Consider the following 14,472-nt stretch of genomic DNA (forward strand, 5'->3'; position numbering starts at 1 on the left):
GCATGTCCATGGGAAATTTGTAGTGGATCCTTTACAGAGTCTCGAAGGTACCAGCAAGTTTTATTCAGCAAAAAAGAGACTTATGTTCTTTGGTATTTTCCTGCCTTCTGTAGAGATGACTTATACAGAGTATATTGTATATGACTATATCATACAACAATAGTACAAATACCTATTGCCATCTATTAATAGCAGATGGCCTAGTTGCCATTGATGCCAGGATAGGTATTTTTTTAAGTGTACCCTAAGAGAGAAAATGAAAGTGTTGGAGCTAATGGATTAATTTGCTGTGTTGATGATTAAAGAAAAGACCCAAATTGATATTTAAAATATTTCTCCCCATCACTACTTGCTTAAAAATTCCCCACAGACAGACAATGAGACCTTTGTCTGTGCATTGCCTTTTTATACTTAGGACAGAATTTTCTAAACCTTTTTTTTTTTTTTATATTTATGTTTTTAATTAGCTGAGTGCATAAGTATTTTCTACACAATTTCTTAATAACAATGGGATATTTGTAAATCAGATTTACCTGCAGTAACCCGAGTCTCCTCTGGATCATCTTCTCAGCCTTGAAGGGCTTCTCTGGGTGCCAGGGACGCAGAGCTGTCTTCCAGAGGATGCTGCTATATCATTAAGGTAGCGAGATCTGCTCTTGGAAGGAGAAAAAAATAGAAACAAGATAGGAGAGATAAAGTGATGGAGTGGTGCTGGCAGTTATTTCGGCAGAGAAGTAGTCATTAAAAATTTCCTGTAGTCATGCTGTGATGCTTTCAATGCAACCGCAGTTCCAGCTCCTGTGACGCCGTACTCAAGTATTTTATCTCCAAAAAGAAGTTGTGCTTAGCCCCTCTAAAGCCTCCACATAAAGAATGTACAATTGAGGGTCCTATTTACGGCAGTGAGTTCCTTTCTAATTATTTAAATGCTTCTCATCAAATCATACTCAATACGTCTTTCCTGAGTGACTTTCATTTGTGGCAGTCATTTGTCCGTCCTTCCTCCAACAGACCCAGAAAATATTGTCCAGCACTTGTACTGAGACTAAATCATGTACACACACAACACACACACACACACACACACACACACACACACACACACACAATAAAAGAGCATAAAGGATTCTCCTGCTAAATGATTACAAGTTTGACCAAGTGCTATCAAAGAAAGAGGTCAGCACCACTTGCTGAGAGAATTAAACCTAGAAGTGGATGTTTCTCTGTTAGGAGAGGTGAAGTCATGCCTGAGGAAGAGATACCTACAGAAACTGCACGCCTTTAATCCTAGTGCTATGGAGGCAGAGGCAGGCAGATTTCTGTGAGTTCCAGGACAGCCAGAGCTATGTAGAGAGACCCTGTCTCAATAAAACAAAACAAAATAACAACAAATCTCATGTGCAGGGGAGAGGGAGTCAACCTGGGAGGATCCTTGAGTGGTGTGTGTAGAGGGCTCTGTGTGATCTTCCTCACCTCCTTTTGATAGAGTGGCTTGTGTGAACCATGAGAGCAGGGTGTCTCCCATCCCACAGCAGTAGGAACAGTGTCTACTATACAGAGATACAATATGGCATCAATAGATGTTCAAGGTAGAGGGCCCCTGGGAAGGATCTGGCCTTTCCCAACATGAAAGCTAGATGGTGTAGGGGTGACAGAGATGTGCCAAGGATTATGGAAGCTTCACTGTGAGTTTTATTACCACAGTATTACTCGTCTTGGATGACCTAAGGCTTTCACTACACATTCAAAACATGTCCAAGGGAATTTGTAGTGGATCCTTTACAGTTTTATTCAGCAAATAAAGAGAACTTACGTTCTTCAGTATTTTCCTGCCTTCTGTAGATATGACTTATATAGGGTATATTACATATGACTATCTCTACATTACCCTTATTTATTTTTATTTTATGTGGATGGATGTTTTGCTTGCATGTATGTCCAAACTCCACTTGATTGCCTGGTGTCCATGACGTCAGAGAAGGGCATCAGATCTTCTGGGACTGGAGTTACAGGATGGATGTGAGTCACTAGGCAGGTGCTGGGAATCAAACCTGGGTCCTTTGGAAGAGCAGTCAATGCTCTTAGTGGCTGAGCCACCTCTCAACCTCCCTCTCTATCATATTGAATCATATCAGATCATATTTATTATATATAGTGGTTTCCATGTGAATTCTAAGATATATATCCAAGTAGAAAGTGTCTCATTGATTTATTTGCTTCAGAAAGAACCCTTGCTGGACACTCGTTTATTTTTTAGGATCTGTTCTTTTTTTGTATTTAATGTAAAGAATGTAAAGTAATGTATGTCTGAGTGAACTCCAGTTGTCATGTACTGCAATTTGACAAGAGAGAGGAATAATTTCTTATTGAAAAGAATTAGTATGTAGGTAATAATTTCATATTTCTGCTTTCTTTGTTTTATCCTCCATATATATATAATATATAAAATATATATATATATATATACTTCATTCATTTTTTAAAAATATAGTTCAAGTATATGTGTGTTTATGTGTGTGGTGTGTGTGTACATGCATACTTATATGCATGTACAAATGTTTACAAACTCAGGATATAAATAGAGATTATACAAGTATGTTTGATGAAGTTGCTAACAAGATTGACTTATGTATATGTGGGACAGGAAGATGGCTTAGTGATTATGGGTGCATACTTTCTTGCAAAAGATTCAAGTTTGTCTGCCAGCATCCACCTTGATGGTTGTCAACTGCGTACAACCACAGCCCTAGGGATCCAACACCTTCTTCTGGACTCTGTGGTCACCTGCATTCATATAGTGTGTGCATTCACATATGCATGCATAGACATAATTAGAATAAAATTTTATTTTTCTTGTGTGTGTATAAGTGCTATTGCACTCGCTGTGCACATATAGACATGCCTGTGTATGCACAAAAGTCATAAAATGACATCAAGTACCATCTTGTATATTCCTTTTGAGACACAGTAGCTCCTAAATATGGGCTTTTGTTTCTCCTCAGTGATGAAAGCCAGCAAGCCTAGAGATGCTCCTGTCTCTTCTGCCTTTGAACTTCAGTTACAAGTATTCAGAAGTCACTGGGCTTGTTAAATGGTGCTGAGCCAAACTCTGGTCTAATGATTGTGCATCAAGCACCTTTAAAACATAATAAAAAAGAATGCATTTCATCTCTCTCCCCCGCTTCCCCCCCCCCCGTGTGTGTGTGTGTGTGTGTGTGTGTGTGTGATGTGTGTGTTGGTTAGACACGTCTTCACAATACACACATGCAGATAAGAAGACAATTTTGAGAAGCATTTTCCTCCACCTCATTGTTTCTGATGTGTGTGTGTCAATGAACTCCAGTCTAGCTGGTCCACCAGTTTCTAGCCACTTGCCTTGTCCATACCCTCCTATCTTCCATAGTGGTGCTAGAATTACAGATGTCTGCCATTACAGCTGAATTTTGATATGGCTTCAAGGATTGAATTTAGGTCATCAGCTTTATGCAGCAAGCCCCTCTTTACTTTTTTAAGTCAGAACTCACTTTGTAACCTTAGCTGGCCAGGATGGAACTCACTGTGTAGATCAGGTTGGCCTTGAACTCATAAGATCCACCTGTTTCTGCCCCGTGAGTTCTATAATTAAGGGTATGCATGACACCCCTGGCTTGGCTGATTTTACTCACTGAGCCAGTCCTCAGCAGATAGCAAGCACTCTTCATTACTATCCTTCTCTGCAGCCCTCAATACATTATAGATGGTTTCATTTCAAGAATTACTGACCACCAAACCATGGTCTACTCATCTGAGTAGGATTCAGTGCCAAGTCACATGACATGGTTCCTGCCTTTCCAGAGACATCTTCTGAACAACTGGGTGATGACTTGTGAGATGTCTTTGTATTGAGGATATTTATGTAGCAATATGTAGATGATGCACATGTGCAAATTCAACTCAACCTTTGGTCATTTCAGGAGGTATGTGTCAAGAAGATGCCTTGAGAGAACTGGTGCCATCTAAATCTTCTTAAGACACCACAAATGGATTGTAACAGTCAAACAGTTATTGTACTTAAACATATATGTAAATAATCAATGGAAATCTTTTGGGGCAGTGGATTGACCAAAATGAAAAGCCTGGGAATGCTGTTGCTGAATATACCAGGGAAGCATTTGATGCCATGTTATACTAAGTGTCTGGAACTGACCCCCATTGCTTTCATGGTCAACATTTGGGAGCCCTTGGGAAGCACATGTGTTCATTTTTGTGGGTAAATACTAATAAATCACACGTTTAGCCCTTAAACTTAAGGAAGTAGTCTCATGCAGCTTGAAGTAGTGTCCAAGGCAGGGTAGAATGTGACTAGACCCTTCTGAAAGCTCAACCCCTCACAGACATTCACATGCTAAGTCTTACCTCTTTTTTCCTCTGTGTATCTCTCTCGATATCTTCTCTCATTCTTCTCTCTTTCCCCTAGTTCTCTAGGTGGTCAGCGTTGATCCAAAATAGGTTGATGCTGACCATGGTCAGAACCACACAGGCTATTTTTTAATTGATTTTTTTTGATTGATCAGTGACCATGAGCATGTTGGCTGTTGTCTTATTCACATCTCCAGTCAGCAGTGAGACAGTCAATTAATTATCCCTTCTCCTTTGGCGAGGAAACTGGGCTACGGAAAGTTCAATGAATTTGCACAGGTCTCAGTCTTAGTAAATGTGGGAATTAAAAATGGATTCATGAACACCAAGAAAACCTATGGGGCTGCTTCATAAAGAAGAGGCACGGCCTCTCGGTTGTCTTTTTACAGTCCCCAGTGCAGAAAGCACCTAGTGACTTATGGATGAATACAACTATTCACCAGGATTTGGTGCAATTTAATTTTCTGCTTCTTTCTCTTTTACTGGCCATTAGTTTTACCGAAAACTTGTGTACTTTTATGATCTTCTTTTCATTTGGCACCATCTTTCTGAGCTACACTGGGCTATCATCACCTCCTACTGGGACGACTGCAGTAGCTAATATTGCCTGTCTTCCCATTGGTTCCACATAGCAGCCAGATAGACTGTTCATAAAGTCCCACTGTGAGCTCATCAGTCCCCTGTTGACCAGCTCTTTGTGGTTTCTTTCTCACCGAGGAACAAAATCAGTGCCTTCTCACTGGCTTGACAGATCCGGCCTGGTCTGGCCATGACTTCAGTCTCTATACACCCATTCTTGTCCCTCATTCCAGGCTCAGCAACTGCTCCTCCTAACTCTCCCGGTCACGGTTTTACGTGTGTTGTCACAACTACATGGAAGACTCTTTTACCTCCCCCTAACTCCAGTCTCAGAGATTCTTGCTTAAGGAAGGCCCATATGACCTCATTTAACTCTTTTCATCTCCTTGTAGCAATTTTCCTATGTGTAATCATGGACTAATATGATTATTTACTAGTGTTCCCACTGGACTATAAAGCCATAAGAATTTGCACAGTACTTGAACTATTGTGGGTATTCAGTCAGTATGTATCAGACAGAAGAGTGGACAAAAGAATAAATGAACAGAGAGCACACAGACTTTGTTTGGCTGAAATCCCTGGCTGAATATCTCCTATTATTGGAGGAGTATTTTCAAGATGTAATTCGTCCCATTGTGGAATGGTGATGTATAGAAGCAACGTGCTTTCCTATTCGTTAGTTTGGAGATAACCTCTGAGACACAGAAAGGTGAAGTCACTTGCCCAGGGGACACGCTAGTCAGTGTCAGATTCTTTGTTGTGACCTTTGCATTGTGTACCGGGAGAAACTCCGTCTTTCATAGCTCTGTAAGACGGCTCTGGTGTGCTGAGTCTGTAGCATAAATATTTGATAACATTGATGTTGTCATGTCTGCATTTTAAAGTGTTTTCTCTTTGAGAACATGTATTGCTATTTTTTCCTGTCTTGTATAGCAATGTGTTTGGAATTGATTGGATGACAGTCTAAAATACACAGATGTGGGTCTCAGGGTTTTTGTGTCCAGAAAGCAGGGGCCACCAGTAGAAGCAGCATATGATTTCCCTCTACCGGGCTATGGCCAGCACAGCCCTCCTCCTTCTCTTGGGGTAGATGTAAAGGTAGAGAAAACTGTGCATCAATAGCTTGTCAGCTCTAAGATACACTCAGTGTCCAGCACCCTAAACTGCATGTATAGTTGTAAAGTTGACAAGAGATGTGTGCTGGTCTGTGATATATATCCTAACTGAAAATAGCAGGAACTATCCTGTAGTCTTCCCTGTGAGTCTGTGAAGTGTTAAATCCACCAGTATATGACTTCCTTTTCCTTTCAAGTTCTCTGATGACATATGTCCCCTGCAAGCTTGCATCCCCTGCAAGCCTGAACTGGTGCCCAAGCTGGGAAGGTCCAGTCAGCATTGCCAGAGCTTGCCTGGCTGCTGTGTACATTTCTGGCCTGGCCTGCTTGAGGAGTTGTCCCCCCCCCCGCCCCCCCCCCCCCCCGTGCAGAGCGAGCAGTGTTTCGCCCCTCAGGTGCCATAGGTACTGGATTAAGCAGGTCTGCTATTGCAGACAGACAGCAGGCTCCATTCTACGTGGAGCTGTGTTTGGATTGGAGTTTCAGGGCCTTATCAGGAGCCACCCCTAGTGACACAGCCGGTGCCAGAAGTAACTTTGACTTTCACTCTTCGCCAAGGGCTTGCAGAACACCTTAAAGGAAAAAAGATGGAGGCGCTCAGAGTTCAGATGCTCATGCCCTGCTCCTTTGAAAGCTTGTATCTGTAAGTGAAGTTTTTTTCTGGAGATGATTCTGGGACCGCTTAACAGAAGCCTTTCATTCTCGGGCTGAGGGGACGGATGGAGACAGGAAAGCCTGGAATTAGAAACAGGGGCTGGTGCTTTGCACTCTGGCTCGAATCAGCTGCAGCCCTAGCCTCCTGTGACTGGATGTGACCAAGGGCAACGGTTCATGTGGGGGGGCATCGCAATGTGAGCCCTCTCATTTGAAATTGAATTTTGATCATAAATTAATGATGACAGGGGAAAAAAATCCCGACTGTTTAAAAGATGGGTTAAGGCAGAACAGAGCTTGGTCCATGATTGTAAAATAGATCACAGCTCAGTTTGTTATGAATAAAAGGGATTTTCTGTAGGAAGACACATTTTAGTGTCATATTTTCCAAAACTGCCCCATTATAAACACTTTAGAGATCTCTCCCTCCCTCCCTCCCTGTAGTGTGGTGTGTGTGGTGTGTGTGGTGTGTGTGTGTGTGTGTGTGTGTGTGTGTGAATTCTCCAACCGTGGAATAGTAGCAGTTGTATTGTGAAATGTTCTGATTTGTATTTTTGTGGATTTTTTCCTAATGGATTCAGATTTATGGCATTCGGATATCAGCATAATCTCCTTGTTGTCGAAATGTCGAACAAGGTGAAGTAGCAGTTTGAAGGGAGCACCAAATGGAGGCAGACTAAGTAGCTAAGACCCTCCCCTCTGGCATCTACTTTCACTATTACTCCCTAAGATTAGGGAACAGTACTGAAAGCTGGGTCTCCAAGCGAACAGGCTTTCAAGCAGATTAACTTATGCAAAAGCCACTTCTGGAGCTTAATAATTATTTACTGAGTGTTCCTGGGTCAGGAGAGGGTTCTGATTAAAGCAGAGAAGCGTTTTATTCCGCAGCTGGTGAAGGTGTGCTTGAAGACAGCCAGAAGAATGGAAAAATACTAGATGTAGCAGAACTATTTTTAGAATTTGATTCTTAAAAATGAAATTCCCATAAATTGAAGTGTGGGCTAAGAGTCCATCATTTGCAGTTGATGGGTCTTTAAGAAGTCCTGTAAAAGGTAATGTTGAAAATGGCTTCTATTTCTGCTGAAGTTTGCTTTTATATATACCTTGTACATTTTCATCCCATGTGTCATTAAAACAGCTAATTACTCATCTCGCTAAAAATGATAGAGCATTTTATGAACAAAGTACATATAATTACGCATTTGAAATGCCATTATGCTGAAATTCTTAAAAATAAATCTCTGCCTTATAAATCAGATAATAGTTGGGAAGACAGTGCCTGTTCTTCATGAATTATACCCTGCAAGAATGTACCTACAACCTGCAAATGTTTTTAGTTCTGATTTTAGGCAAGCTGAGGGTTGAAACCAGATCAAACTTGCTTTGCAGATGCAGCATAAGGACAGACCTAAATATGTTGCCAAATTAATCCTTAATTTTGAATTTTTTTCTCTAGTTAACTATAATATTTGACATAGGAGTATGTGTCCCTCTAAACTCTCTGAATGAATTTTCTAGCAAATGTCTTTGACAAAACTTGTGTACTGAACTGTTTTCCATTAACTTTTTGCCTGCCTGGGAATTAATTGTGTGTTTCCCTCTATGAAAGCTGGTGAGCACCATAGCAGAAAGCAGCATTCTAGAGACTTGTCTTGAGAGAGTTCACTACTTTGAGGCTAGTCACGTGTTCAGAGAATATGATTTCCTGGGATGAAAGTACAGTGTTGGGCTGGGAGAAGACTCAGGGGGTAAAACTTGCACACAGGGATGAGGACTTGTGATCAGACCCTCCCACACACGTGAAGCCACACTTGATAGCATGAGTCTGTAATCTCAGAGTTGCTATGGTGACTTGGGAAGTGGAGATGGGAGAATCCCTGGAAGCTTATGGGTCAGCTAGGCTGGCATGTGCAAGAGTGCCCTGTCTGAAAGAAGATGGAAGGTAAGGACCAACACTCATAGGTTTCTCTGACCTCCACACTCATAGCATGGCACGTGTGTGCCTATACTCTGACACATGAGCATGTACAAGTACATGACATACACATACATTACACATGCACACTCACCACACGTGGGCACACACACACATAATATGAAATAATTTGTTGTGACTTTTAAAAACTGTCCAGATTGTCTGTGGGCTCTGTTCATAGTACTTTAACTGTCTTGATGCATTCTTACAGCCCCTTCATGTAGAACATCCTTGTTCCATTGCCATTTTGCAAATGAAGCATCTAAGCTCTGAGCAGGTACACACCTTGCCGAAGTTTCACAGCTAGCATGTGACAGAGCCAGGATTGGACTCCAGGCATGCTGCTCTCTTCTTTGTCTTATTTGGTATATTTTTACCTGAGTGACAAGAAAACTGGATCTTCTTCTCTGCTTCTGTGCTGAGTTTCTCACATCTCCTTTCTCTGAATCACTGATAACTAACAGTGATGAGTTTTTGTACGATTGTGGTTACTCTGGATACTGTGTGATTTTTTTTTTTGTCAGACATTTCGCCAAGTCTAACTCACAGTTGACTTTGTGCACCTGTCGGGAGGAGGAGGAAGTCTCAGAGTAGATTCATTGATGGGAAGGACTATCTCAGTCTTGAAATGCAGAGAAATTCCTCTGTGAATGAAAGAAATAGAGAAGATCCCTATGACTCAAAGTTCCTGGCCACTGGATGACAGAAACATATCCATTTAGCCAAAGGTCCCCTAAAACCAAAGGTTCTAGTATCATTGATTCCATGAGGTGGAGTGTTTGCTAGAAGAGTGATACCATATTTACTCATTGAACAAACATTTATCTTGTCTGTGTGCTGGGAGGTGTAGAGTATGAATAAAACATGTGAATGTCTCTGCTGTCAGTGGAACCAACTCCCCCGTTCTAAAGGGTTAAGAACAGCTTGACTTTTAAATCCCTGTCATCCTCATGGTCCAAAATGGCTCCCAGAACTCCAGCCAGTGCAGCCACATTACAGGAGACATGATGGCGGAGGGTTCAAGAGTGAATGTCTATTTCAGTTCCTGGAAGCCACCTGACATTCTTCTTTAAGAATCATTGGCCGGATTTAGGCATGTAGCCATCGTAAGTCCATGGGAACCTGGAAATATGGGTAGCAGTGTGGCTAGCCAATGCCGGGAGAAGAGGGGAATCAGGTTAAACATCCTCAGCCTGAAAACTGCAGCACTCTGAAATCCAAAGCTTTGGAGTACTACTATGTCATACGGGAACATCCCCACTTGACCTCTTGTGACAAACTGGCATCAAAAATGGGCTTAGCAGCGATTCCTATATAACATGACCTCCAGTCTGCATGTGTAAGGAGTACATGAACATGAGTGGATTTCATGTGCATATCTGGTTCTGCCTTCAGGGTTTTCATTATGTGTGTGTAAATGTTCCAGAATTGGAAGACATCTACGCTGCCTTCCAACACCTCAGATAAGAGATGAACAACCAGTACGTTGTGTGAATTGTTTTGGGCAGAATCCTGGTTTTCCTTTTTCAGAGCTGCTGAGATTTCTTTCAAAAGTACAACAGACCATACTGTACTCACATGTTCATGTGTTTACTTATATGTGATTCCATATGTGAGGGAGAATATGCAGGGTTTTTTTCTGAGTGACCTCACACAACACACACTCACATGTTCATGTGTTTACTTATATGTGATTCCATATGTGAGGGAGAATATGCAGGGGTTTTTTTCTGAGTGACCTCACACAACACACACACACACAGACAGACACACATGCACACACACACATACTCTCTCTCTCTAAGTCCATTGATTTTCCCACAGACATTTAACTTCAGATTGCTTTAATGTTGAGTACTATCCTGTATTTGTTTTTCTAGTTCTAATTCTGTCATGGAATCTTTGATTTTGGTGGCAGACAAGAGCATAAAATATATTCTACACTGAAATTGTACAATTTAATGTGAAGCTCCACGACTTCTGTTCTGAATGTCCTTTCTAACTGGATAGAAGTTCACTGAGTTATTGTATAGACGTTGAATCTGGTTAATTTTTGGTATATGGTATTTTTATTTCTCAGTTGTAGGATTCTTAGTCATATCAAACTAAAACTAGAGTGGAGATGAACTGATCTTTCTGAACCATTGTTTAGAATTAGTCCAGAGTTAAAAAGAATTCAGGGGTACTTGATCCAGATTTTACTTGCCGTCTAGACACAATCATCTCCCTTCCCCACAGCCCTTGTTACTTTTTTTTTAACTTCACATTGCTGTTTTTGGGTCTCTTCTCTCATAGATGCAAGAAAGTCTAGATTCACTTACTGCCAGATTACTGGATGTAAAGGAGAGTTTACCTTGTTTCACAGTTCCTGTCAGAAATGGAACCCTCTGTACTGTGGTAGAATACTGACCCCTTTCTGAACCTCTTGCCAGAGGACAAATAGACTGATTGGCTAGGCCTACCATGAACATCCAGGAGCTGAAAGGAAGGGAGGCTGGCTTTGCAAGGTGAAATCAGTGGCACAGGATGCTGGATAGGCATGCATAATGGGTGGGCACAGTAAGCCTTGGTGGCCGCCTGTGAAGTTGCCTCCCTACTGCAGTGGGTGCAACCCATTCACAAAATCCTTACACCGTACTGCACACTTCCATCTGGGTGTCAATGTGCTTATAAACTTTGGGTCTTGGTAGATATATTCTAAGCATGCAGTGATTGTCAAATATTGTGATCTAAAACATTTAAATATTCTTTAACCCATACCAGTGTTGTCTAGACAAGTGCTGAGCATGCTCTGTGACTGGGGCAATTGTCTGAGTAAGTGTAGAAAAATTTCATGCCTTTAAAAAGTTATTGCCGGACATTTTTTTGAAATTGTATGCTCTCTAGCAACTTTTGTGCATTTTTATACAAGCACTGTTTTATTAATTATATAAAATATAAAAAAAAAAAGTTATTGCCAATAGCTGGGTGTGAGTGAAAATCCACGTTGGACAGAGTGAGTAAGAACTGGAGAGGGAGGGACTTAAGATGGCTTCAAGGTTAAGAGTACTCTTCCAGAAGACCTGAGTTCAGTTTCTAGAATGCAAGTCAGGTGGCTCACAACCACCTTTGACCTCCACATGAACATGCACGAGTATACACATGCATACGTGTGCATTTGTGCACACATACAGAGAAATAACACAGTAAAAAATGGAGCGTGTGTTTCTAGTGGAAGCTTCATTTGAAGAACAGAACTTGAGTGTGGTGTTTCACCGCTGCTTTGTACCCGTACAGTGGTCTGCCTCAGAGGGAGTTCCTGAAAAGGATCCAGGCATCAAGAGTGTGTCAACCCTGAATGGTGTCTGTGCAAAATGGAGATAAGTTGCAGTGATAAAATAAGGAAATAGCAAAATTCACATGTTGGTTTATAATGTCTCTTTTTGTTTTTAATTTTTCATTAAAGTTTTTTCATATAATATTTTTATCATATTCTTTACCCTTCCTCAGACCCTCCCCCTCCCTATCCACACAACTTCATATTCTTTCTCTCTTAAAAAGAATACCGAATCAACCAGCCGAACAAAAAAGCACACACACACACACACACACACACACACACACACACACACACATAAAAAAAAACGTGGAGTCTATTTTGTATTAGCCATCCACTTCTGGGCATGAAGCCTTCCCTGGAGTGTGGTTGACATACCCAGTATTACTCAACTGAAAAAACTATCCTGGCAACTATCAATTGCAAATAGTTTCTTGATTAGTGGTGGAACTTGTGCCTACATCCCCTCCTCCATGCTGGGATTTTTGTCTGGTTTGAACTTATGTGGATATCATAGTCTCTGTGAGTTCATATGTGTCACCAGCCCCGTTGTGTCTGGAAAATATTATTTTTCTTGGAGTTGTCCACCACCTCTGGCTCTTAAAATCTTCCTGTCTCCTCTTCTGAATAGATCTCTTAGCCTAGAGGGGAGGGATGTGATAAAGACATCTCATCTAAGCCAAGTGCTCCAAAGTCTCCCACTCTTTGTAAATTACCATCTACTGCAAGAACAAACTTCTTTTGTGGGATTGAGTGATGCACTGATTTATGGATACAGTAGCATGTCATTAGGAGTCATTTTATTGCTATTTTCTTAGCAAAATAAAAATAATAGGTTTTCCCCTAGGTCCGTGACCTAGTCTCAGTTTCTTGGTCACTTTTGTAGTGTCATGTAGGAGTTCCAGCTTATGGAGTGGGCCTTAAATTCTAGCAAAAGTGGTTGGTTACTCCCATAACATTGTGCCATTATTGTACAGTGGGTCTACCTTGCGGCAGATCTCTACTGTAGCTGGGTAAGACTGATGATTATTTTTCTTCTCAGGTAGCATGTATAAGACTTTCCAGCACTATGCATCCTACTCCACAAGGGTGAAGCTTGTAGTTGAGCACCAACTCAACTTCTCCATATTGATGACATAAGAATATGATGTCCTTGTCAATAAGATCTTACTTTGGCTAATGACTCAAAAAGGTGCAACCTAGTCCTGGCACTGTTAAGAAAAATGGAATTATGAAATTCACACTAATAGATGGAACTAGAAACAATCATTCTTAGTGAGGTTACCCAGCCCCCGAAAGACAAACATTGCATGTTTTCTCTTATTTGTAGAAGTCAGCTTTTAAGCTTTAGATTAAGCACGTATCATTCAGAACTGCCACAGAGATTGGGTAGATACAAAGTACCAAGGTGAAAAGATGATCTTCCAAAGAAGGGGAAATAGAATATAGTGTTGTAAAGGATAAAGAGTAAATTAGAATAGGAGAAAAGTGGGAAGGGGATGAGAGGGCAAAATAGAGGTTTTACAGTTCTCGTTAACAAGAGATTGGCAGTTCCATTTGAAGGCTGTAGAAGTCAGAAACACTTGTGAAACAGTAAAAACTCCAGCTTCAGCAGTCTGGCGTTGAAGTGCCTGGAAGAGCATCACCCCTATGTTAACTGTGAAGGTCTCTAAAGATGGTATTTATCCCTCCTCATCAGTTTATTTAACGTAAATCTTGTCAGCACAGCCCTACTTCAATTACACCGTTATGCCACTGTAGTAATGTGCTGAATATCCTAAGTTATACAAATAGAAATAAAAATGACAAGCTCAAATGCATATACTGGAATGTTCTAGCTGAATTAAGGGTTTCTTTGACTTTTGATCTAATTTATTATTGAGCTTACTCACGTCTGGTATCTGCTGGTCCAGCTTAGAGAATATGGACAGTGTCTCTACTTTCTACCTACTAATTAGGCTCTGGTATTGGTTAAGTAAAATGTCAAGTTTGAATTCCATATAGCTTGTGTCTTAATTTTTAAAGTTTTCTTCTTTTTGTACAAATGAAAAGCACAAATCTCCAGTCAGGGGACCACCCAAGTTTGGACTCCACAATGTCCCAATAGCACCAGGCCATCTGAAGTTTCAATTATTGATGGAAAATTTTTAAAAAGGGAGAAGAAATATCTGTGTTTGACACCAAATGGTGATCACTGGCACCTTCCATCTTAATGGGTCTTATTCCTAACTATTGTCAGTATTGTAGCAAGTGTGGTAGAATTTCATTTTGATATTTCCTTGCTCTTTGTATATTGAAAACATCACCCTGAATCATGTGCAGGTAATGGAAAGGTTGAGCTCCTGAAGACCTGGTCCCTCACAAATGTCAGACACCAAGACTGTCACTTCAAGAATGTCCGTGTGCCAACTTTAATTTGTTGTCTGCAGGCACTT

The sequence above is a fragment of the Peromyscus leucopus genome, unplaced genomic scaffold (genome assembly GCF_004664715.2).
Source record: "Peromyscus leucopus breed LL Stock unplaced genomic scaffold, UCI_PerLeu_2.1 scaffold_92, whole genome shotgun sequence".
In the NCBI taxonomy this organism is placed as follows: Eukaryota; Metazoa; Chordata; class Mammalia; order Rodentia; family Cricetidae; genus Peromyscus; species Peromyscus leucopus.